Here is a 27,379-nt window from a genome sequence, read left to right on the forward strand (position 1 = left end):
TGTGGTGGGGAGAGGCCATTCCAATGAGGGGGGTTTCAACTCAGATATGGTTCCCTCGCTACATCCCGTTCAATCATGCTCGTCAGTTGATCATGCTAACCCAGAGTTATCTTCCTGTTGGTCCAATACCTCTTCCTCTCTTTCTTCATCAGGTTCATGCCTTGTCTCCCACTCTCTCAGGACCTCCGTCCTAAGCTCTGCCAATGGGCGTCCTCGGATTACCCTTGCATCCTCCTTCAGCAATGCTCTCTGTTCTGTTTTAGCCCAAATGTCAACACTATTCTCCCATATCTCAATCAGTGGATTTGTGTGTGTTTTCCAGTGTTGGGCTATTTGTCTTCTCACCAGGACCAATGCCACGTCAATGAATCTGTTGACTATATTTTGGGCCTTCGGTCTGGGAAATAAGAGAAGCAATCCAACCTCAATTGTGTTCGGGAGAGTGCGGGACCTGTCAGCATGTTAAACATAAAATAATGTGCATATATATTTTTTAGCCCTCAGTAATATATACATTTGTTAAGCAGACCTAAAGAATATCTACATATGTTTAAACCATAGTAGTATAAATATTTGTACAAGAATTGTACTTTTCTAAATACATACAAATCACTTTATATGTTTACATGCACAGTCATATGCTGTGTTTCATTCAGTATGTTAGTCATGTAAAAAAGAGGCAACTCTTGAGTAGTCTTCTGAAGATAGGATGGTTCTCCATGGAGCTTTTGTTTGGGGGTAATGAATTCCATAGTTTGACTGCTTGAACTGAGAAAGATAGACCACCCTTGTTTATTTTCTTGTATGCTGGGATTTTGAGGCGAAGTTCCAATCTGAAGCGGCGGTTCCTTTGTTGTATGTATTTGATGATTTTGTTCCTGATTGAAAGTGGTCCTGTTCCTTGTCTTGCTTTGTGGGTGATTCAAAGCAGCTTGAAGGTGGATCTTCTGGCAGCCGGTAACCAATGTATGGTCCTCAAGGCAGGGAAGATGTGGCATTGTGGCTTTACATGTAGGAGTAGTCTGGCAGTTTTCAATTTTTTGTAGTCTTTTCATAGTTGATAACGATGAGCTGTGTTATAGGCAATTGACTTAATAAGGTTTAGACAGTGCCAGAGAGATATTAGCTTTGAACTAGTGTGGGAATCATAAGTGGGGAAAGATGCCTTTCAGAGTTTACATTGCAATGTAGCTTTATCTTGGTAACTTGTCCACCTAGGTATTCACTGATACTTTAGAGTCCATGGTAATGCCAAGGTTTCTTACTTACTTAAATACTTTAGGAGGTGATTCCAGATCATCAGGCCAGGCACAGAGTGGGTCATAATTTTTCCAGTTGCCATATGAGTATTTCAGTTTTGGAAGCATTCAATTTGAGATGGATCCATGTCACCCACTGATCAACTAAAGATTTCTGATTTTCTAATGTCTTTGGGGCTTTCCATTTTAAGAAGTATTTGTGTGGCATCTGCATAGTTATAACATGTGACCTGAAATTCATTGATAATTCCTGGTAATGACTTCATGTAGACGTTAAAACGCATGGGTGAGATGATAGAGCCTTGAGGGACCGCTGCTTTTGTGAAGCACGGTTTGGATGAGAAAGTCGGAGTATGGATGACATTTGTTCTGCTTTGAAGGTAGGATGTAATCCAGTCGAGAGCAGTCCCCTCTATGCCAACTTCGTAGAGTGTTTGGATTAGAGTGTCATGTTCAACTGGGTCCAAAGCAGCTGAAATTTCAAGAAAACTAGTGCAGCAACCCTTTTCTGGTCTATTGTGTTCTTAAGGTCATCCCAGATGGCGATGAGGATAGATTCTGTGCATCTTCATGGACTGAATCCTGTTTGGAAGTTGGAAAGTATAGAGTTATGTTCAATTAATTGTGACAGCTGGGTGAATGCTGCTCTTTCTATCACTTTGCCCAGGAAAAGTCCATTTATAATCAGTCTGTAGATGTAGATGTTTGAGTCATGCAGGTACAGGTTTGTTTTCTTTGTATGCCTTTTTTTACGTCTTGTGGAAAGCTTCCTTTAGTTTAAGAATTATTGATGATTCTTCTTACTGGTGTGGCAGCAGAGGTAGTTTATAAAATGTTCTTGAAATTTGTGGTGGACAAGGGTTAGAAGAGCAGCCATGGGGACTGTTTGCATTGACAAGATCCATAGATTGACTTGGTGATAGTTGTTTGAAGGAATGTAGACGTTGGCTTAGCCTACACTGGGAGGGGATTGTTGGAAATTGGTTGGTGCTAGTGGTTTTCTTTTGTTTTAAATAGTAGTCCAGCATATCTACTTCGGTTGTGTAATGATTTGCCAGTTTGTCAGTAAATTCTTGGGTAATGAGTTGAGTTACCTGTGTGCATTTAGGTTTACAAGATTTTGTGAGAATTTGATCAATTTCTTTATTTGCACTTTAAGCATTTTGAATTCTGTGCGAATAGTACCATTTTTAGATTGTTGACTTGTATTCTGTTAAGTTTGTGTAGGTGAAGTTTGTCTTGGTTACAATTTATTTTGAGCCAGTGTGATGAAGCTTTGAAATTTATTGTTTTAGCTTTTTTAGTTTTGCATTTCTCCAGGATGCTAATTTTCTTTTGTCCTGTTTTGTTTTTCTTAGTGGTATTGAGATATCAAAAGCTTCCTTAAGCCATTCAAAGTTTTTGAATGGAATTTATTGTGTCTAGATCTGCGTTGGATGGTAGATGGCATAGATCAGAGTGGTGCATACTAGAGTGGCATAAAGTGTAGTGGTGCATAGAGCAGTGGAGAAGAGTAGAGTGACAGATAGTGCAGTGGCATAGAGTGGTGCAGAGTGGAGTGGGGTAGAGTGCAGTGATGCAGAGTAGAGTGGTGTAGAGTGCATTGGCATAGAGTGCAGTAGTGCAGAGTAGAGCGGTGTAGAGTTTAGTGGCTGTGAGCCGAGAGTCGTAGAGTGCAGTGATGTAGAGTGCATTGGTGTAGAGTACAGTGGTGCAGAGTAGAGGGCAGTGGCGTAGAGGGCAGTGGCGTAGATGGCAGTGGCGTAGAGTAGATTATTTCAGAGTAGAGTGAAGTGGCATAGAGTGAAGTGGTCCAGGGTAGAGTGTAGTGGCATTGAGTCTAATAGCGTAGAGTAAACTGGTGTAGAGTGCAGTGGTGCAGAATAGATTAGAGTGGTGTACAGTGGATTGGCAATGAATACAGGCACGTAGATTTGAGTGTTACAGAGTAAAGTGCATCGGCAAATAGTGTGCATAGAGTGTATTGGCATAGAGTGCAGTGTTGCAGAGTTGTGTAGAGTGAAGTTGTGCTGAGTAGATTGGAGTGGCTTAGACTGAAGTGGTGTAGAGTGTAGTGGTGCAGATTGCAGTGACGTGGAGTGCTGTTAAGTGGAGAAGTGCATAGTAGAGTGCAGTGGCGTAGAGTGGAGTATGCATGGTGTGGTAGCTCACTGCCATTGCAGATAATACATTTTCAAATGAAATGACCATTACGTTTGCACTGACATACAGCTTTACTAATAGAACTATACAGCGCACAACCGATAATGCATGGAAATGGCATCATCTAGTGTATTGACATATTAAAGTATTTTTTTCCAACACAGTTCAGAAATAACAAAAATGTGCTTCATTTGTGCATTCAAAATTCTGAGGTATTCTGAAATACCTGCACAGTTAATTTATATGTTGTTGTGGGCTAGAAAGAAAAACCCTTTCCTAAACCCAGTATCCAGCAAAATTGTCATATAAAGCCTCTCACTTTGAAGTCTGAGAAAGAAAAGTGAACACCAGCTCCCTCAGAAGACAGCCTGACATTTGACCTCTGCCTATTAGGGCACAGCAAATGTGTAAGGATAAGAACAAGATTTACAGGCCTGTTTACAGAAAGGAGCACTCCTGTAAGTGTACAAAGGGATTGATGTGAAAAGGCTTTGCTCCTTGGGAGGGATGAACTCCCCCTGGACAGCCTAAAACAAATAAAGACAGCAAACAGAAATCCAGCAATTGTGAGACATAAACCACAAGTCCAATGGTAAGCAACTGGTGGAATGCATTCCAAGGGTGGCTTTCAGAATGTCCCCAAGATGTCATTAGGCTTCGACCTATAAAAGAGCAATTGACAATCAACCATTTCATTTGCTTTACTTTACTGTCATCAAAACATGCTGTTGGATTTACTGCCTTTTTATTCACATAGTAAAGACATGCTTGCTTTCTTAAACAGGCAATAAAAATATTGGCCATCCGTCAAAAGCATCTATTATTCAATACTTCACTGTGCATCCTTTTTAGGTTCACCATATACAATGCAAACTTCGTCGTCTAACACATTTTGATAACTCTTCTTTAAGGGTACAGTTTATCTATACTATTCAGTCTTTTCAGCCAACCGCCCTACTCCGGTATTCATATTGTGGTAGCCCAAGATGTTGCATCATCATGAGATTTTTTTTTACAATGGGAGGGGCAAAACACACAAGTTCGCCCAACAATTACCAAACACTTCCCCTAAAGAAAAAGCCAGAGATATTCGCCTTGCCGATGATGGTTTAAAGATCAACCTATTTATGGCCATGTATCGGACAGATTAGGCATTCCCTTGACGTGGTCCACACTACACCAGTGGAACCAGCTGTTATCCAGGTCTACTGCCAAGAGACCATAATTCTGCTTAAAACATTTCATTGGTTTGTTATCTCTGGCCTTCTATCCTACTGTAGTCCACATGCTTGAACTCCGGGCAACCGAACGTATGTGCCTCCAAATGCACCCCTAGTTATGCATTCACACACTCATTACAGCAGAACTTCATTATCCTCGTTCATTAACGCTGTCCAAACACAATTTATTTCATGGCCAACAGGCTCCTAGGCAGGATCCAGAAGACCTGCCTCCCTGAAGTATATAATGGAAGAGAACAAATTGGATACATTGTAAAGGTTGAGCTACAAGCTAGGAATAAATCCATTTCAACTGAAGACAAATAAGGACCTGCCGGTTGATGTGGCACCTCCTCATAATGGACAACTCCAGCTAGATGAGGAATTGCAAACTAGTGTTGGCCGTAACAATTCAAATCGGTATATTGTGCACGAGTCATACATGTGCAACCATCTTCAGTAAAATCAACAGTACAAATATCTGTTAATAGGCAGACAGACACGCCTAGATTAATAAAGGCTAGTAGCTCCCATCTTCCTTAGACTACCACCAAACAATCTTAAAAAGAAGGATACTCAACTACATTAATATCTGCCTACATCCGTAAGGCATCACAAAATATATTAAAAATCCTAGAAATACGTTACGAAAAACGATAATTTCTGAAATGATCGCACTTTACATTCTTCGAAGTGTTGCATATTTTTTAATTCAATTATTTTTTTCCAAAGACAAGTTATCATGGGGCATCTCAACATCTCTTGGGCATTTCAAACTAGGGTTGGCAGTAACAATTCAAATCGGTATATTGCGCACGAGTCATACATGTGCAACCATCTTCAGTAAAAACAACAGTACAAATATATGTTAATAGGCAAACAGACACACCTAGATTAATACAGGCTAGTAGCTCCCATCTTCCTTAGACTTCCACCAAACAATATTAAAAAGTAGCATACACAACTACATTAATATCTGCCAGCAACTTCTAAATCCCTTAGGCATCACAAAATATATTAAAAATCCTAGAATTACATTACACAATTTGACAATTCATGAAATGATCTCACTCAAAGTTCTTCAAGGTATTGCATATTTTTGATTTCAATTTTTTTTTTTCAAAAACAAGTTATCGTGGCACATCAAAACATTTGCCAACGAGTATAACATGTTCCCAAGCAACATCTTACATTTTTGTATACTATTTGTAGGACGCTGGCTTTTAATGTAGTGAGCAAACGTAAGGGCACACAATGCAAAAGGTCCAGATGAGCCTCATTGGTTTACAGGGCTACTTTAATAATCCCAACTGCTCTATTTGCGGTAGTGTGGTCGAGCAGCTTAGGTTTATCAGAGGGGAGTGTTAAGCATTTGTTGTACACACACCGTCAATAATAAATGGTTCACACACTGATAAAAAAGTCTGAGACCAATTTATAAAAATAAAGTATATGTTTATATAAATTTAGACACCAGGATCTTTTGAATACCTTTTGTAAATTCTGAGATATCAATTTTAAAAGGAATGCAAAAATAATTCAAATAATGGTTTTGAGGCGTGAGCCTCGAACTCTACAGTGTTAACCTATGGGAGGAAAAACACATGTAGCAAAGCAATACTTGCAGTTGAAGTTCAGAGGCCAAGGTCCAAAGTACCAACAGCAGCTTAGGTTTATCAGTCCTGGGGTGTCCTGGTGCAGAAGTGCTGGTCAAGTTGGCAGTCTTGAGTGATACAGAGTTGAAGTATAAAGGGACCAGAGTAAAAGAGGCTGCAATGGGGGACTTGCGGACAAGTCCAGCAGAACCCAATAGGGGGTGCAGGTTGTGGGGACCACTAGGCCAGGGGGATGCAGTCAAAGGTTGGGGACATGGACTGGGTGCTCGGGTGCAGGGGAGCTTGGCTGGCTGACCACTAGCGTTTGATGCCCTCACGGATGTCTGGAGATCTGCAGTGGGAGGAAAAACATAAAACAGCAGGGACACTGGTCGTGGATCGCATCTCTTCTGAAGTCCCTGGATGTGCAGGTGCATTCCCAAGGTGGTGGTGTCTGGACTGGACAAATAGCAAACCTTGGCTGGTGCAAGTGCACCGGTTCTCAGGGTATGGGTGCAGGGGGGCTCCTGGAAGGTCTAGCATCTCAAAACATGGCAGAGAGATGGGGCTGACCCCCTAGAACCACAAAAACATACTCCTGAAGTGTTGCTCCCTCCGTGGGCCCAATGGCCAATAGCATGGTGAACCGGGAAGATGTGGTCGGAGCCTGCAGATGCAAGGGGATGGCTCCTCTACCCCAAGGGAGATGCTAGATGGTTTTCAAAGTGTTGGGCAGTCCTCCAAGCATTAATGAGGAGGGCCAGCCACAGGACGAGTCCAGTCTTTGCAATTGTGAAGGAGCAAGCAGCATGGCAGGGTTTGGTGCAAGTTTCTTTGCAGGGCATTGGTTCTTTTTCCTTCTTCTGTTCCCAGGTAGTCAAATCTGTCGGTATGGTGTCAAGGGGTGCCCTAAAGACTCAATTTAGGCGTGTTTATTTGAGTACGAAGTAGTAGCCAATGGACTACCTACCACTGGGGTGACTAAACTCTCTATATGACCACTTCCTGTGAGGAGTGGGCATAGCCTTGACCCAGAAGTCTCTATTTCACCAAAAACCAAGATGGTGAAGCCCTTCTCTGGCTGTTCACTTCAGGTAGCCCACCGTAGGGGTGTGGCTAGCCTGTAAGTGGAACACGCCTCCTGCCAAATGGGCCCCAGGGCAGAAGTGTGGCGTTCCCTAGTTCTGGATGGAAGCCAGGGTTGCATGTCAAAGGCGGCAGAAGCTTTGAAGCCTCTGGCCTTGATATGCTAAATTGCTAGCCATTCTGCTGGAGGAGGTGAGAACACATTCTGCCGATCAGGTGTTGTTCCTGGCTTCTGAGAGCGCAGGCTCTCCCTTTCAGGTGGCCAGAAACCCGTCTGTAGTGGGAGGCTGAAAGGCCACACTAAAAGACTGTTAGGACCACAGGGGACACCTCTGAGGTGCCCCCTGGGTACAAGTCATAATAAATCTCATACTGGCATCAGAACATATTTATTAAGACGAGGTGTTTGATAACAAGCACACTTATTTTCAGTGAAGTCACCATGTAGCTGGGTAACTTGTAATGACCAGTGCCCAATAGATGTTCTCAAGATGGCTTCCTGAACACTTGTAATGTCTATTAGTGGAACTAGGCATCACAGGAGCATATCTGCTCAGGTAGATGTGCCCTCACATGTAATATAATGCACCGTACCCTAGGGCGCCAAGGCCTGCTGTAGGAGTGACTTACATATAGTACATGCAATGTTTGTGGGCATTGCACTGTTGTTTTTTCGGAATGGTTTGCACAATTTCACGCATCTTGCAATGGCAGAATGGGTCCCTTTATGTGGCATAATACATGCTGCAGACATTACGGAGCCTCTTAGTACTCATGCCCTGGGTACCAAGGGAACCATTTTCAAGGGACTTACAAGGGTGTTAAAGTCCTTGCCAATTTGGTTACAATTAAGCATTTTTGTAGTATTTAGGGAATGAGAACTGGCGCTGTGGCCTGGTTAGCAGTGACTCAGTGCACTTCCAATGAAGAACATCTGTATCAGTGGGCAAAAAGTGGGGGTGACCATGTCAAAAGACGTTAACTCAAAGTATTGTTCAAAAGAAGAGAATAAATCATTGAACATAGATGTGATTCAGTCAACCAAACAAAAAGTTTGCTCCTAATGGGTTACAGATTTGTAGAGCAATTGCGCTCCTTATGAATGTTTGTGTACAGGACTATCACTTTGTCCACTTGATAATTGATGAGCTGTGTCCAGTACGTTGGACACCAGTAGTTTAGTTTTGCTAAAATGATTGCTACAGGGCCTTAATAGGCCTCTGGTCCCCTTTCCCTAGGGCCTCTGTTTATTATAGGTGAGTACCCCTTTTGGTGGGAGATTTTTTAAATGCTCTTGTCGGGCAGGAGCAGACTCATGTTTCTCTGCACGGGCTAACGCAGGCAGGGAAGCTACTGCATCCTGGGGTTCGGCTTCCTGGCACACAGTAAATGAGTCGCCCCGGGGATGGGGTCCCTGAGTATTTTAAAGGCTCAGAGAGGGGGCCCTACACTGTTTTTACTGTTTTCAGCCACTGGGATTGGGTCCCTGGGTCCTATTCAGACTCAGGGAGGGGTGCTGCATGCCCCCCTTTTTTATGTTTTCGGCCTCAATAATTGTGTTTCCAGAGCCTAACAAGGATCAGGGAGAGAGGCCGTGCGCCCCCTCCCCTTAATTGATATACCTGGCCCAGGAGCATGTGGTCCCCTGGGCCCAAAGTGGGCTCGGGGAGGGGGGGCATGCTTAGGCTTCCCCATACATTTTTTTTTTTAAATGGCTGCCATGTTTTTTCTTTGCCCCAATCCCGCCGGAGCCCTGCATGATCGCGGAAAACAGTGCAGATTTATTTTTTTGTGCCCCATGTGGGTATCCCTGCCCTCCCATAATATATATATTTTTAAACTACAGGACAGGGGACTAAGTCCCCGAGTCCTGTAATGGCTGTGCAGTCAACATATTCTCATGTTGCTGACAGCCAATCAAAGCACTCCTTCCGTGGGAGTCTAACTCCTGCAGGAGATAATTGGCCCAAGGTTAAAAAAAAAAGCTCCCTGGACCAATCAGAACGCTCTATTTTTGACCCAACCACCAAGAGAAACAAATATTTTTTACCATTAAATTCCTTAACATTATTGAAATGATTTATAACAAATCGCAAAAAGCACAATGTTTGGACTATCTAGCTTCCAGACAGATTTGGTGTAATTCTGATCATCAGTTTTTTTGCAGTTGTGCTTCTTAAAGAAGTTTATGGCAAATGCATGGGAATTTTTGTGTTTTGGGGGCCCCCTTTTTTCTTGCCCCCCCCCCCACTTGATGAATCACCCCAAACTTTTCCATGCACAAACTAGGTGTTAGACCTGGCACCATTGGCGTGGGTCTCCCTTCCATTTTTTGCTGTTGCCTCGTGTGTTTTGCTGGTGTTAGCTGCTCAGAGCACTGTGCCACGGCCAACCATTGCCACAGTGCAAGTGCTCCCTGTGTAAATTGCTATATTGATTGGATTCCATGATTGGCTTATTTGGTTTACTGTCAGACCCTAGTACAGTGCACCAGGAGTGCCCAGGGCTTGTAAATCCAAATGCTGCTTGTGGGCTTGCAGCACTGGTTGTGCCATCCACAGAAGCAGCCTTGTAAAGTGTGTCTAAGGTCTGCCATTGCAGAGCCTGCATGCAGTCTGGTACTGTCATGCTGAGTGCACCCACGTGCCAGTCCCTAAACCTTCCCTTAACTTCATATTAGTCACCCCTATGGTAGGCCCAAGGGCAGGGTGCATTGTAAGTATAAGGTAGGACAAGCCCTGGTGGGTGTGGCATGTCCTAATAGTGAATTACAGCCATTTTCGTTTTTCACTATTGCAAGGCTACCTATTCTCCATAGGCCAGAATGGGCTGTTAGAATTATTACATTCTATAATCCTAGCAGACTCAGAGAACATGGTAGAAATTCGAGTTTAGTATGCCTGAACTCAGAATAATAAAATACATCTTTCAGTAAAGGTTATTTTAATATTCTGTGTTTGCGAATGCCACTTTTAGAAAGTTGGTATCTGCTTGCCTAACCATTTCAGCCCGCCTCTGCTAGGATGTGTATCTGAAAGGTGGAGTACGCTTCGCCCATCCGCGTCGTATTGGCCGCCTCGCACCGCGCTTAAAGACTGAAAGGCGCCAGCTCCCAAGGTACGCTCGTACACCGCAACGTAAAGAGATCGCACCGCACCAGGCACCGTCCCCTCAAACAACGCGGCTCTGAGTTCCAAACGACCCGCACTGAGGACGTCTACGAGCCATAGCTCGCATCGTGACAGGAGGACATCGCCGCGTACAACGCTTTCTTTTGCATCGGCCCGTTCGTGCCGGACACATCAAACTAAGGTACTGTGAACGACTCGCACTGCATTTGCGTGCGCATCGGACCGGAGCGTCCGCTGCGCCGGTTAGACTCTTTTGGGCATTTTCATCACCGTGAGAGCCAGACAAAGGGTTAAAGCGCACAGAACTCTAAGATAAGCATTTTTAAACCAGAACTCTTTATGGCTGACAGTATTGTGGATTATTTTTGTCATTATGTGGTCTTGTGCTAAGTCTTACATAAAAGCTAAACTATTTTTGATATAATATGAGTGTGGTGTCCATTTGTGGTGTTGTCACTAAGTTACTGTATGTGGTCACAAATGCTTAACCTACAACGCCTCTGAAATAAGCCTTGACTGCTCGCGCCAAGCTACCTAGAGGGTGAGCAGGGGTTATTTTGAGAGGGTAATCCCCTTGTCCTGACTAAAGGAGAGGGTCCCTGCTTGTCACAAGTACCTACCTGTGCCAACCAGAGACCCCCCAAATCTAACACTAGGCAAAAAAAGCACTTTTAAAAAAAAGTTTTCCGAAGATTTTTCAAATGGTGCCAAGGTCATAAGCAAAACAAAAAAGGCGTTTCCTGTAGAAACGTTGACCTAACTATAACTACTGAGTGGTGACTGCTATTGGGTAAAAAGTGTTAATTTACTTGCCTATAACTTTCGTGTCAAATCTTCACAAAATTTTCCAAAACAAGTGTGCCACTAGATCTTATTGCGTTTAAAGAAGAACAAGGGGACCCAATTAAGTAGGCAAGGACCTTGGGTAACAATTTTTAAAGAGGACAATGGTCCTTGTTGCAAGGAAGTTCGAGCAAAGCAATGAATATATCACAGAATCAGCTCTATATGGTTTCTATCCAGCCAGATAGTATGATTTAATAAAGCTTAATAATAGGTGTCAAAACAAAACAAACAATGTACAGTGGGATACAGTCCTGTATCCAATGAGGATACAGTCCTGTATCCAATGACATAAAAGCAAAGCAAAAGACAAATTCAGGTAAAACAAAGGAGTGTTTGTTGTATGATAAGAGCAATGAAACAAGCGTGATAACTAACAAAACCGTTACACATTGTATATAAATAGTTAGTGTAAGCGGTATTTGAGCGGTCGACGACGTTTCGATCCCATTTACATAAATACCGGGATCATCATCAGGACAAAAAATGCTGTTTGCCTTAGCATCATGAAAATATTAACAACTATATACATAGTAGAGAGCATAATGAAGGTGATGCACTGAGACCTACGCAAGGTGAAAAGAACGAATTGTCTAAGCGACTGAGGTGGTGAAGATTAAAAGCGAGGGGATGTGAGAGTAGCGCATCCATGGGGGTTTATGAACCATAATTAATATTAGTTGTGCTGCCCATTGTCAATGCGGGGTGGCGCCGCGCTGGAGAGAGTGGTTGAGAATGCTTAAGGCTGATCGTGATAACTGAATTGCTACATTCGTAATGCTAAATGAGAGTGAAGATAACCGGTCTCAGCGGGAGTGATGGGATCGCAGGGTATTCGGTATCGACAAGCCGGTGAAAAGAGCCGTTCCTAGGGAAGAGGTATTAAGTGAGCAGGGATAAAACTGGGTACACAGAGGAGCCGGTAACACGTGGTTCTGGACCTGAAAAAGGAAGGTGATTTTAGCAAGAGCCTATGTAGGAGTTGGAGTGAACGGGACAAAAAGGGCTTACTCCAGACCTTACCTTGAAAGGATGGTTACTAGAAGGTGCCAGTGGCGTGGGGGTTGTGGTGGTGAAACTATGCAGTTGAGCACAGTGGTTCACGAGGTGGCCGATAAAGGCAATGAATATTACCTGTAAGGAAAAGGGACCTTGTTGGTAATCTAATTGTGGACGTGGGCCGTAGGATTAGTACGAAGTACGTGCAGCCCTTACCTAGTTATCCGTTGTGGTTGCGGTGCCGGGTGGCAAGGGGTCCTGAGGCGGTGAAATACCGTCTTGAATAAGCTCAGTGGCTCAATGATTAACCTAGGGGGGAACGTAAGCTAAGCCCGTTTAAATATCGCGGGAGGTCATAAATTGGAGCGAACGCTAGAATGCGCGTCATGACCGAGGCGGCCATATTGGATGTAGGGCGCCCGAAGGATTAAGAGTGATTAACCTGCGACGAGGAGTGAGAGCATGCGGGCTGTGAGGAAACCCTGGGTACATGTGCGCATTTGTGATTAACCAATATGAGGTTTACCGGTGCAGATAAAGTCGAAGTTGGTATAAGGTTAAGTGTAAAAAGGGAGTTTGAAAATAAAGGGGAGAGTAAGCATGGAAATAAGCGAGTTATTGCATGAATAGGAATTTTGAGAGATATGATATTAACAAAAAATTACATGCAATTAGAGCGACAAAATGACCATAGAATTAAAAAGAGTTACTACATGAATTGGAATTTGAAACAAGATGTTCGAGGCATATGAGCAGCAGATCACACACTGAGGATAAGATCGCCATCTGGTGTTGGGCTCGGATGATTGCAGGTTGTTGTTGTCTTCGGAAGAAGCCTTTGGTCACGAGGTTGGTGACTCCTCCCCTGGACAACAGTGCGCATGGGCATCCACTCCATCGGCAGATTGTTTTTTTCCGCCATTGGGTTCGGATGAACTTTTTTCCGCTCCAGCAGAAAACTTCCAGCAATCGATTTAACTCTTTAATCTACATTCCATCGACGTCGACATCAACTCGGACCGGTTCCGGAAGCGGCTGATGGACAGGACACCCTTCAAAAAATGCCCCCAGTGTGGAGCGAAGTTCCCCCACAGTGACCACCACGAGGTTTGCAACCTCTGCCTGTCGCCGGAACACAACGAGTCCACCTGTCCAGCTTGTTCCGCTTTCCGTTCGAAGAAGACCCTCCGGGACCGAAGAGCTCGACGCCATATTATGGCCAAACCAGCTCCAGAACCGGAGGACATCTTTGCTCAAGATGTTCCCGAAGACGACACCGAAGATCTCGAGATCGTGTCCGAGGCCGACGATTCCGATGACCTCATCACTCCAGGGCAGCGTGTGAGTACCACCCCCCCTGCCCCTGCCCCATCCAAAAAAGCATTGGTCAAGACTCCGCCAGCTGGGCCCAGTCGCGACCGGAAATCCTCTTCAGAAGCCCCGCCCTCGGGCCCGGCTCCGAAGACATCTAAGCCTGTGGGTGGCTCGGGCTCGAGCAAACCTCACCTGATTGTGCCTTTAACACCCTCGGCACCCAAACACCCACTGTCGGCACCGAAACAGGCTCCAAGACCGAAATCTCCTTCGGCACAGAAACGTTCCTCGGCACCGAAGTCTCCACCGGCACCGAGACGTTCTTCAACATCGATGCCTGAAAGTCCATCGGCACCGAAACCTCAGTCGGCACCGAAAACTCAGTCGGCACCGAAAACTCAGTCGGCACCGAAAACTCAGTCGACACCGAAAACTCAGTCGACACCGAAAACTCAGTCGGCTCCGAAAAATCCATCGGACCCGAAAAAATCATCGGCGCCGAAAACTGCGTCCCCGCCGAAAAAAGCTCATAAAGACCCGAAGCGGACATCACAGACACCACCTTCGGAGCCAGATGAACTTTTTCGACCAGATCCTACTCAGAAGCGGATCTACATCAATCCTAACACGGGACATGTGACTGCCATCCCATATAAAAAGCGGAAGCTGGACACTACACCTCCCCCAGCTCCCATACGGAAAAAGGACTGTGCTACTTCACCACTTCGTCCTTCCTCTCCTGTTTTACCTCCTAACCCGTCCCCCCCTCCTCCTCCTGATTCTCCTTTACCTTTACCTTTACCATCTCCCTATCATTCACCTCCTCCACAGGATGATAATGATGACTTAGGGGGAGGGGCGGACCCTGATTTATTTAATGATCCTGTTGATCCAAACGACCCTTTTACGTTCCCAGACCCAGCACCCATGGATGACTGGTCTTATCCTATACCTGACATGCCTGACCCCACTACCTACCCCTCCAAGCCCTCCCCTCCTGATGACCACCTAGGGTTCGGCCAACTTATAAATAGGGCAGCAACATTCCATGGCGTTACAATGCACACAGACGCCCTTGAAGAGGACTTTCTCCTTGATACCTTTGAGCAGTCACAAAAGACTGTTCACATACTGCCCATGATCAAAGGGGTTATAAAGCATGCTACTGAAGTCTTTAAGGACCCTGTTCGAGCTAGGGTTCTCAACCCACGCATCGAAAAAAAGTACCGACCAGCCCCGCAAGACCCTGCATACATTAAGGCCCAGCTCCCTTTAGACTCCCTAGTCGTATCAAATGCCAGGAAGCGCGCTAACTCACAGACAACTGGAGAAACGCCTCCCCCAGACAAAGAGTCTAAGCTTTTAGAAGCCTCGGGCAAACGGGTCGCCGCGCAGGCGGCTAACCATTGGCGTATTGCGAATACCCAGGCCCTGTTAGCCAGGTACGATAGAGCGCATTATGACCAACTTGAGGACCTTATGCAACATCTGCCTGAACCTTTTAAGTCCCAGGCCTCTGACCTCATCCAAGAAGGCAAATTAATATCTAATGCCTCCATTAAATGCGCCTTAGATGCAGCAGACACTGTTTCTAGAGCGGTCAATACTAGCGTCTTACTCAGACGACATGCCTGGCTCCGTATTTCCGGTTTTAAACCGGAGGTTCAAACCGCAATTCTAGCTCAACCTTTCAACCAAGAGCAGCTATTTGGCCCTGCAGTGGATACTGCATTAGAAAAAATGAAAAAGGATAATGAAACTGCCAAGTCTATGGGAGCACTGCAGTCTCATCAAAACCGGGGTTCCTTTCGTCGCTCCTTTTATAGAGGAGGCTCCAAAAACACATCAACTGAGACCACGTCCACCTTTAAAAATTCTGGACAAACATCCCCTAACAGAGGTTATTTCCGGGGAGGTTATAGGGGAAACAATAACAAAGGTCGAGGGCGGGGCAACAACAACAACACCCGCACCTCACCAGCCACCAAACAGTGACTTGCCACCACTCCCCCCAGACCATTCCACTCCGGTCGGGGGGCGACTCCAACAATTCCTGCCTGTCTGGACTTCCATCACCACAGACAGGTGGGTAAGACAAATTATCCAGTCTGGCTACTGCCTCGAACTCATACAATCCCCCCCAAACATACCGCCCAAACAACGTCCAATGTCCTCGCATCATCTCTCTCTCCTCAAACAAGAAGTTCAATCCCTGTTACAAAAACATGCGATAGAACCAGTCCCCCTTCAACATCAGGGAAAAGGGGTATATTCTCTATACTTCCTCATTCCCAAAAAGGACAAAACACTAAGGCCCATACTGGATCTCAGACTACTAAACCAGTATATACATTCGGATCATTTTCACATGACCACTCTCCAACAAGTCCTCCCACTTTTACAACAGGGAGACTTCCTCGCCACATTGGACCTCAAGGACGCATACTTTCACATCCCTATGCATCCCGCTCACAGAAAATAGCTACGATTTGTGGTAGATGGGCAACACTATCAATTTACAGTTCTCCCATTCGGAGTAACAACAGCACCCAGAGTGTTCACCAAGTGCCTAGCAGTCGTGGCAGCGCATCTCAGAAGACAACAGATCCATGTCTTCCCCTATCTGGACGATTGGCTCATAAAAGCCAATACATACCAAAAATGCGTTCTCCACACTCATCGCACGATTCAAACACTCCACGATTTGGGATTCACTATCAACTACCCCAAATCCCACCTACAACCTTCCCACTTACATCAGTATCTAGGAGCAACCATAGATACATCCAAAGCCATTGCCTATCCCAGCACAGCCAGGATAGCCAGTATACAAAATCTCATCTCTCAATTTCAAACTCATCCATCTCTTCCAGCAAGAGTGTTCATGCAGCTCCTAGGCATGATGGCGTCATGCATCTCCATAGTCCCACACGCACGACTTCAAATGCGTCCCTTACAGGAATGCTTAGCACAACAGTGGAACCAAGCTCACGGACAACTTACCGATCTGGTGTTGGTGGACAGTCGCTCACTTCGATCACTGAAATGGTGGAACACCATCAACCTGTCCAAAGGGAGACCGTTCTTAGAGCCTCTTCCACAAGTTGTGCTAACTACAGACGCATCTCTCACGGGGTGGGGAGCCCACCTCCTTCACCATACCACTCAGGGCAGATGGACCAGCCAACACAAACTGCTCCACATCAACCACCTGGAACTCTTAGCAGTGTTCCTAGCACTAAAATCCTTTCAAATTCACCTAAAGAACAAAACTGTCCTCATACGCACAGACAACATGACGACAATGTATTATATACAGAAACAGGGAGGGACACACTCTCTCCAACTGTCCCAACTGGCACAGCAAATCTGGAGATGGGCAATTCCCCAAAACATCTACCTGTTAGCAGAACATCTCCCAGGGATCCACAATCAAGTGGCCGACCTCCTAAGTCGCCACACACAACAGATCCACGAATGGGAACTACACCCCAAGGTTCTACTCCCCTTCTTCCAAAAGTGGGGACAACCAGACATAGACCTGTTCGCCACTCCCGAAAACACAAAATGCCCAACCTTCGCCGCCAGGTTTCCACACCCACAGTCGAAGGGCAATGCCCTATGGATGAACTGGTCAGGCAGATTTGCGTACGCCTTTCCGCCTCTCCCACTAGTTCCATTTGTGGTACGCAAACTGAAACAACAGTCACTAACACTAATACTAGTGGCTCCCACTTGGGCACGTCAACCGTGGTTCACCACACTTCTGGAACTATCTTTAGTTCCACATCAAAAGCTACGCCTCTCCCCAGATCTATTAACCCAGAACCATGGAGAAATCAGACACCCAGATCCTCAAACACTGAACCTAGCGATCTGGCTCCTGAGGTCCTAGAGTTCGGTTACCTCAATCTCCCTCCAGACTGTATGAATATCATAAAGGAAGCCAGACGACCTACTACTAGAGCGTGTTATGCCGCTAAATGGAAACGATTTGCCATCTACTGCGCTAATAATGACATACATCCATTGGATGCTTCCATCCAAAACATCATTTGCTATCTACTACACTTGCAAAGATGCAATCTAGCGTATTCCTCTATACGTTTACACCTAGCAGCCTTGGCAGCCTACTTGCAAAATAAACAACACCTGTCCCTTTTTAAGGTACCAGCCATCAAAGCGTTTATGGAAGGTCTCAAAAGAATTCTTCCCCCAAGATTGCCACCTGCACCAGTGTGGAATATCAATGTGGTTCTAACAAGACTCATGGGTCCCCCATTTGAACCTATGCACAAATGTGAATTGCAATTCCTAACATGGAAGGTAGCCTTCCTTATCGCAATCACTTCCCTGCGCAGAGTAAGTGAAATACAAGCCCTTACACTTGAGGAACCTTTCTTACAACTACACCGTAACAAAGTGGTTCTTAGGACAAACCCTAAATTTCTTCCAAAAGTGATTTCCCCTTTCCACCTTAACCAATCAGTAGAACTACCGGTCTTCTTCCCAAATCCAGACTCGGTAGCTGAAAGGGCCCTACATACCTTAGATGTTAAAAGAGCCTTGCTTTATTACATCGACAGGACAAAACCTTTTCGAAAGACAAAACAACTCTTTGTTGCTTTCGCGCCACCACACAAAGGCAACCCGATCTCCAAATCAGGAATAGCCCGGTGGATAGTTAAATGCATCCAAATATGCTACCTCAAGGCTAAACGTACACTTACAGTTCCCCCTAGGGCGCACTCCACGCGTAAAATAGGGGCTTCTATGGCCTTCTTAGGCAATATTCCCTTAGAAGACATTTGCAAGGCAGCCACATGGTCTACCACGCATACCTTCACTAAACACTATTGTGTTGACGTGCAGGCAAAACAACAGGCCTCCGTGGGCCAGGCTGTCCTAAAAACTTTATTTCAAGCTGCTGCAACGGATACAGGCGACCACCGCTAAGGGGAGCACTGCTGTATAATCTATCCTCAGTGTGTGATCTGCAGCTCATATGCCTCGAACGGAATATGCTACTTACCAGTATGCATCTGTTCTTGGCATGTAGAGCTGCAGAGTCACACACGCCCGCCCGCCTCCCCGGGACCTGTATCTGTTCCAGCATCCGTCTTACTTAGACACTACACATGGACATCCTTTCTTTCTTTTCTATATACTCCATCTTTTCCCATCATGGCGAAAAACAATCTGCCGATGGAGTGGATGCCCATGCGCACTGTTGTCCAGGGGAGGAGTCACCAACCTCGTGACCAAAGGCTTCTTCCGAAGACAACAACAACCTGCAATCATCCGAGCCCAACACCAGATGGCGATCTTATCCTCAGTGTGTGACTCTGCAGCTCTACATGCCAAGAACAGATGCATACTGGTAAGTAGCATATTCCTTTAGCAACACTTTTTAAAAGAAAAACATGTTCTTCACACATTAAGGTTTTGTGAAAGTACTTTCACTATTAATGAAGGAAAGAAGTCTAAAAAACAGATTGGCATTGCGGAGGGTCAGAGTAGAGTTGTCCAGTCCTCATTTCTGTTCAGTCCGTTGTTTATGCTCAGAGTACGCAAAATCCATTTTAATTCCTCCTTGTTTAGTAAGCTGCCAATGTCTGCGCCTCTTGGCGGGGGCTTTATCTGGCTGATGATCGTCCGTTTGATGTCATCTTCGTCGGAGAAATGTTCAACAAGGGGTGCATTAGGCGTTTTACACCGAATACGGCTGCGGTGCTGGCATATCATGAGTCGGGCTTTCTGTGTCGTTTGTCCTATATAGATTTTTTGGCAAGGACATTGAATTACATAAATCACATTACATGAATTACAATTGGTGAAGATTTTTGAAGTAATCTTGACATTATTGAATGTGAATTCAGTACCTTCAATAGTGAAAACACAGACACTACAACTACCACATTTAGTGTGTCCTAGGATGGGGTTGAAGCCCCATAGTGCAGTTAATGTGGCTGCTGGCTTGGAGGTAGGAAGTGCGGCTCTGACCAAATGATCCTTTATGTTGCGACTTTTGCGAAAGCAAACAATGGGCGATTCATGTTCAATGTGCCTTCATTTAGTAATGTCCAATGTTTGAGGACAGATTTCCGTATGGCATTAGAAACAGGTGACAAAGTGGTCACACATACCATACGATCTTGGTCGGTTTTGTTTTCGGGAGAAAGGAGGACATCTCTGGGGCAATACCATGCTCTTTTGAGTGCATTGCGTACCAGATGTCTGGGGTAGCCATGAGTTTGGAGTTTGGATGAAAGTACAGAGGCTTCACGAAAATAGTCTTCCTTATGAAAACAATTCCTCCTGATGCGTAGGAATTGTGAGTACTGGAGGGAGTCTCTTAGGGCACGTGGATGGTTGCTATCATATTTAAGCAAGGTGTTTCTTTCTGTTGGCTTCCTGCATAGACTGGTAATCAGTTCACCATTAAAGTGATGAATGGTGAGATCCAAAAATGGTATAGAAGATCTACTGTGTGTGAGAGTGAAGGTCAACCCCTGACAATTGTTGTTAAGCCAGTGTAGGAACTGATTGAGACTCTCTACTGTGGAGTACCAAAGTAAAAAAATATCATCTATGTACAGTTTCCATAAAGTAATGCCTGACTGAAAGGGATTGTGGCTGGTGAGGATTTTGGATATTTCCAACTGGTCCTTGAACAATATGGCAAAATTTGGTGCGAAAACCGCGCCCATGGATGTGCCCTTTACCTGCTGATAAAATTAGTTGTCTTCACTCTCATTTAGCATCACGAATGTAGCAATTCACTTATCACGATCAGCCTTAAGCATTCTCAACCACTCTCTCCAGCACGGCGCCACCCCGCATTGACAATGGGCAGCCCAACTAATATTAATAATGGTTCATAAACCCCCATGGATGCGCTACTCTCACATCCCCTCGCTTTTAATCTTCACCACCTCAATCGCTAAGACAATTCGCTCTTTTCACCTTGCGTAGGTCTCAGTGCATTACCTTCATTATGCTTAATTGGGAAGTCTTCCCACACTAATTTCCATACTTCTTTTTTCTCCATTTTTTTCCCTTCTCTACTATGTATATAGTTGTTAAAATTTTCATGATGCTCAGGCAAACAGCATTTTTTGTCCTGATGATGATCCCGGTATTTATGTAAATGGGATCGAAACGTCGTCGACCGCTCAAATACCGTGCACACAAACTATTTATATACCATGTGTAACTGTTTTGTTAGTTATCACGCTTGTTTCATTGCTCTTATCATACAACAAGCACTCCTTTGTTTTGCCTGAATTTGTCTTTTGCTTTTTTGTACTCTGACACCTTGTCACTACTTGCTTTGCTTTTATGTAATTGGATACAGGACTGTATCCTCATTGGATACAGGACTGTATCCCACTGTACATTGTTTTGTTTTGACACCTATTATTAAGCTTGATTAAATCGTACTATCCGGCTGGATAGAAACCATATAGAGCTGATTCTGTTGTATATTCATTGCTTTGCTCGAACTTCCTTGCAACAAGGACCATTGTCCTCTTTAAAAACTAGATCTTATTGTGCATAGAAAGTTTCAGGGTGACCCGTCAAGCGGGTGGCGAGAAAAAGAGGGGGTCAAAAAAGTGAGTTAATTCCCATAAGGATTTTGAACACGACTACAGCCCAAACCTTTGAATGGAATTACACCAAATTTGACAGAAATCTAGATCTTGGTCCAGAAAGAGTGCTTTTTGTTCTTTGATGTCAATCTGTTCAGTAGTTTTAGAGTTATTATTAGAAAAACAAATTTGTATATCTAGGGACTCGACCCGATCTCATGCAGAGATCTGATTGTCTGCCAACAAGGAAAAACGTTAATAAAAAACAGAAGGGTCAGGATAGGAATACACTGACCCCCTAGGCCTGGTGCTAGGATCCCCCAGGGACCCTACCAGGGCCCAAAACATTTTTAAAATATTTTTGCTGCAAAAAGTCGCAAAGGAATTGCAAATTTGTGGCAAGTATTTTAAAAAAAAAAACAATCACTGTCTCCAGCGCTTATTTCACTATCAACCTCCAGGTGGGCCAGGTCCTGGGGGCATCCGTATTATAAAGAAAAGGGGAGGGTGCGCATGCGGCCCCCCCCCCTCCCCATGGGCAGTTTAAGCCCCAGGAACCACCACCTAAATAAAAGGAGGGGGGTCATGCTGCCACCCCTCCTGTTGCCTTTAAAGGCCCCGTGGACCACCACCTTCCCAGGTCTTGAATATAGATTAGGAGGGGGGCCGCGCGGACCCCCCTCGTAGGGCTCATAAGAGCCCCGGGGACTGCCACCTCACGAAGGCTTCAATAGCAAAATGAAGGGGGCAGCGCAGACCCACTTCCTTGGTCCAGGAGGGCCCAGGTAACCACCACCTCCGTGGGGCCAAACATTTAAGCGAAAAGGGGAGGGGGACCATCCGGCCCATTTTCAGCCCCGGGGACTGCCAACTCCCCGGACCAGGCCCTTGTAACATAAAGTAGGGGGCCACCTGGCTCCCCCCTCCTGGAGCCACTAATGGCACTGGGGACAACCACCCCACAGGGCCAGCTTCCTATATCCTGAGGTGCAGACCCTTGGGAGATAGCAGTATGCTTTCACAAATGAGAGAAAACTTTATTTATGCTCCCAATGGGTGGGAGCAGCAAAACTGTTCGCTGGGAGTGGAATTTTCATCTGTTTTCCTGCCTGCTGTCTAGCGGCAGGAAAACAGATGAAAAAACTGCTCCCACATGCAGGGGGCAGCATTTATGGCTGCTCCCTACGTGTGTGAGCAATGCCGGCCTCCGCTGCAGGCTGGGAGCCGGCAGGGACCATGGGGGAATTGAGATTCCCTCCCACGGTCATCAATGTAGCACACAAGGTGCCATAGGTGGGCTCCAGGGCACCAAGGATAAAGAGGCCTGGCCCCAAGGGATGCAGTCGCCGGGGCCGAAATTGGCCCAGATAGGGGGGCCGTGTAGTCCACCTCCCCTTCAGGAAACTGCTTGGGCAAGGCAAAGCAAGAGTGCTTCCTCTCTTATTCCCATCAAACGAGCTGAAATCTATAATTGAGGATAATACATCATTGATTTATTGGAGTGCAATCTGATCTGGGGTGACTGTGATGAGTGGTTTCTTTAGCTTGTCTCCTGGTGAGAGCAGAGTCCCTGGTTCTCCCTTACCTAGAGTATGCAAATGCTGAAAACCATCTACAAGCTCCCGTTTTAATTTGTAGTATGGAAAGGTCTTCCCGCTTTTCCCACGCTGATGGACAGTTTACCAAAAGGCCCGAGTGAGTTTCTCGCTGATTTTGGTGACGCTTTTTTTGATGTAGAGGAATACGATGACATCTCCACCAAACAAAGAAGCACTTATTTCATATATTTAAGAGGAAGTACCTCTGTTTGGTGGAGATTCACCTCTTTGTAGTTTCATCATCTTCTCTTGATGAGGATTCATGTTATCACAGATTTGTGAATGAAAACGCTGCAGGAACAATCACATTTTTGAAATTACATGCGCAGAATGTCCCTAGAGACATGACCTCCTGGTCCATTACGCAGATGTAGTATAGAATATGCACTAAACATATACCCAACGAGCTAGCACTTTCTAATTAACCAGTAGAAAGTACTCCAGTTGGGTAGAAATTTTTCAGAAACACTGTGGGCTCTTCAGGAAAAAATGTAGGCTTTATTCTCGCCCTGATGCTCATTTCACAGAAATTTAACCTCAACGGAAAGCACTTGCAAATCGAAATATAGTAGGTACCCCAGTTGAAGCTCCACTTCAGTAAAGCACTATCAATCATAACATTTTGGGCTTGGCAAAGGCAAAGCAAGTGTGTTTCCTCTTGTATTCCACGTTGAAAAACAGAATGAGATCCTTAATGGAGGTGAATTCATTGTTGATCTGTTGGAGTGGAATCTGATCTGTGGTGACTGTGACGAGTGGTTTCTTTCTTGTCGTCTCCTGGTGAGAGCAGAGTCCATTGTTCTCCCTTTTAAATACCCTAAGTATGCAAATGCCCAAAATCCATAGCACCACTCACACCCACTCTCACACACCCATACAGCCATATATAAACTTACAATTCCCACTCTAGTCTGCAACAGTTCGGAAAGCATTAGACACCGGAGGAGTAAAATTTACTATTCCCAATCCAGTCTGTGCAACAGTAAGGAAAGTGTTGGACACCCAAGGGGTACATTTGAATATTCCCACTCCAACTTGTGCAACAATAGGGAAAGCGTTGAACCCCGATGGGGTAAAATTTACTATTCCCACTCCAGTCTGTGCAACAGTAGGGAAAGCACTGCCAATCAGTGAGGTCACTGACCATCCGCATCACAAAAGGCAACTGCTGTTGTCTGTTTATCCCTTACGGATATGCAGACTGTCAAAACCGGGGAAGGGAGGTGAAGAACTAAGTACAAGGAGTCCCAGACGGTGGTCCGTCCTTTCTTAAAACAACTTCGGATGGAAGGGTATCCAAAGATATTGGAGAAGACGCCTCACTCACTTATCGTGACATGCTTCATCATTGGCATCTTTCCACACCCAAGTACGATGGTACTACCTGGGCGGACTCAACCAATGGTGTTATGGGAGTTCTTGTATAAAAATATTGACTGGTCATGCAGGTAAGCAGATGGGTGATGTTAAAAATACCTACAGGTATACCCAAACCATGCGTTTATTCGGAGGGTACCTGGGGTATGAGATAAAATCGTGTCTGAATGGGGTTTATTTTAAATTCAATTGGTTCAATTATACCCTCTTTAAAGTGCAACATTTTTCAGCCCTCAACCTGAGCCCTCATGGGTCTGGGGCCTTCTTCAGGGCTGGAATATCTACTCCTGGGTATCCCTGCTCTATGTTCAGCACGATTATCATGCAAAATGAGGCCTAATGCGCTCACCTATGTAAAATATATAAATTCATGTGTAATAATATGTTCGAGGCATATGAGCTGCAGATCACACACTGAGGATAAGATCGCCATCTGGTGTTGGGCTCGGATGATTGCAGGTTGTTGTTGTCTTCGGAAGAAGCCTTTGGTCACGAGGTTGGTGACTCCTCCCCTGGACAACAGTGCGCATGGGCATCCACTCCATCGGCAGATTGTTTTTTTCCGCCATTGGGTTCGGATGAACTTTTTTCCGCTCCAGCAGAAAACTTCCAGCAATCGATTTAACTCTTTAATCTTCATTCCATCGACGTCGACATCAACTCGGACCGGTTCCGGAAGCGGCTGATGGACAGGACACCCTTCAAAAAATGCCCCCAGTGTGGAGCGAAGTTCCCCCACAGTGACCACCACGAGGTTTGCAACCTCTGCCTGTCGCCGGAACACAACGAGTCCACCTGTCCAGCTTGTTCCGCTTTCCGTTCGAAGAAGACCCTCCGGGACCGAAGAGCTCGACGCCATATTATGGCCAAACCAGCTCCAGAACCGGAGGACATCTTTGCTCAAGATGTTCCCGAAGACGACACCGAAGATCTCGAGATCGTGTCCGAGGCCGACGATTCCGATGACCTCATCACTCCAGGGCAGCGTGTGAGTACCACCACCCCTGCCCCTGCCCCATCCAAAAAAGCATTGGTCAAGACTCCGCCAGCTGGGCCCAGTCGCGACCGGAAATCCTCTTCAGAAGCCCCGCCCTCGGGCCCGGCTCCGAAGACATCTAAGCCTGTGGGTGGCTCGGGCTCGAGCAAACCTCACCTGATTGTGCCTTTAACACCCTCGGCACCCAAACACCCACTGTCGGCACCGAAACAGGCTCCAAGACCGAAATCTCCTTCGGCACAGAAACGTTCCTCGGCACCGAAGTCTCCGCCGGCACCGAGACGTTCTTCAACATCGATGCCTGAAAGTCCATCGGCACCAAAAACTCAGTCGGCACCGAAAACTCAGTCGGCACCAAAAACTCAGTCGGCACCGAAAACTCAGTCGACACCGAAAACTCAGTCGACACCGAAAACTCAGTCGGCTCCGAAAAATCCATCGGACCCGAAAAAATCATCGGCGCCGAAAACTGCGTCCCCGCCGAAAAAAGCTCATAAAGACCCGAAGCGGACATCACAGACACCACCTTCGGAGCCAGATGAACTTTTTCGACCAGATCCTACTCAGAAGCGGATCTACATCAATCCTAACACGGGACATGTGACTGCCATCCCATATAAAAAGCGGAAGCTGGACACTACACCTCCCCCAGCTCCCATACGGAAAAAGGACTGTGCTACTTCACCACTTCGTCCTTCCTCTCCTGTTTTACCTCCTAACCCGTCCCCCCCTCCTCCTCCTGATTCTCCTTTACCTTTACCTTTACCATCTCCCTATCATTCACCTCCTCCACAGGATGATAATGATGACTTAGGGGGAGGGGCGGACCCTGATTTATTTAATGATCCTGTTGATCCAAACGACCCTTTTACGTTCCCAGACCCAGAACCCATGGATGACTGGTCTTATCCTCTACCTGACATGCCTGACCCCACTACCTACCCCTCCAAGCCCTCCCCTCCTGATGACCACCTAGGGTTCGGCCAACTTATAAATAGGGCAGCAACATTCCACGGCGTTACAATGCACACAGACGCCCTTGAAGAGGACTTTCTCCTTGATACCTTTGAGCAGTCACAAAAGACTGTTCACATACTGCCCATGATCAAAGGGGTTATAAAGCATGCTACTGAAGTCTTTAAGGACCCTGTTCGAGCTAGGGTTCTCAACCCACGCATCGAAAAAAAGTACCGACCAGCCCCGCAAGACCCTGCATACATTAAGGCCCAGCTCCCTTTAGACTCCCTAGTCGTATCAAATGCCAGGAAGCGCGCTAACTCACAGACAACTGGAGAAACGCCTCCCCCAGACAAAGAGTCTAAGCTTTTAGAAGCCTCGGGCAAACGGGTCGCCGCGCAGGCGGCTAACCATTGGCGTATTGCGAATACCCAGGCCCTGTTAGCCAGGTATGATAGAGCGCATTATGACCAACTTGAGGACCTTATGCAACATCTGCCTGAACCTTTTAAGTCCCAGGCCTCTGACCTCATCCAAGAAGGCAAATTAATATCTAATGCCTCCATTAAATGCGCCTTAGATGCAGCAGACACTGCTTCTAGAGCGGTCAATACTAGCGTCTTACTCAGACGACATGCCTGGCTCCGTATTTCCGGTTTTAAACCGGAGGTTCAAACCGCAATTCTAGCTCAACCTTTCAACCAAGAGCAGCTATTTGGCCCTGCAGTGGATACTGCATTAGAAAAAATGAAAAAGGATAATGAAACTGCCAAGTCTATGGGAGCACTGCAGTCTCATCAAAACCGGGGTTCCTTTCGTCGCTCCTTTTATAGAGGAGGCTCCAAAAACACATCAACTGAGACCACGTCCACCTTTAAAAATTCTGGACAAACATCCCCTAACAGAGGTTATTTCCGGGGAGGTTATAGGGGAAACAATAACAAAGGTCGAGGGCGGGGCAACAACAACAACACCCGCACCTCACCAGCCACCAAACAGTGACTTGCCACCACTCCCCCCAGACCATTCCACTCCGGTCGGGGGGCGACTCCAACAATTCCTGCCTGTCTGGACTTCCATCACCACAGACAGGTGGGTAAGACAAATTATCCAGTCTGGCTACTGCCTCGAACTCATACAATCCCCCCCAAACATACCGCCCAAACAACGTCCAATGTCCTCGCATCATCTCTCTCTCCTCAAACAAGAAGTTCAATCCCTGTTACAAAAACATGCGATAGAACCAGT

At 45.8% G+C, this 27,379-nt stretch overlaps 1 protein-coding gene across 8 annotated transcripts in view; it reads left to right on the plus strand.

The window, feature by feature from the left end:
* LOC146833388 (single-pass membrane and coiled-coil domain-containing protein 3-like) overlaps nucleotides 1-27,379 on the plus strand; it is a 389,302-nt gene that overhangs the window by 96,849 nt on the left and 265,074 nt on the right. Inside the window, exon 4 of one of the 8 annotated variants that reach the window (XR_014960580.1) lies at nucleotides 153-291. The exons of the other annotated variants lie outside the window; for them this stretch is intronic. The gene's annotated coding sequence lies outside the window, so the exon portion shown is untranslated. Of the gene's footprint in view, nucleotides 1-152; nucleotides 292-27,379 lie in introns of those variants that run through there. 8 annotated transcript variants of the gene reach the window in all.

The sequence above is a fragment of the Triturus cristatus genome, chromosome 4_2 (assembly GCF_964204655.1).
Source record: "Triturus cristatus chromosome 4_2, aTriCri1.1, whole genome shotgun sequence".
NCBI lineage: Eukaryota > Metazoa > Chordata > Amphibia > Caudata > Salamandridae > Triturus > Triturus cristatus.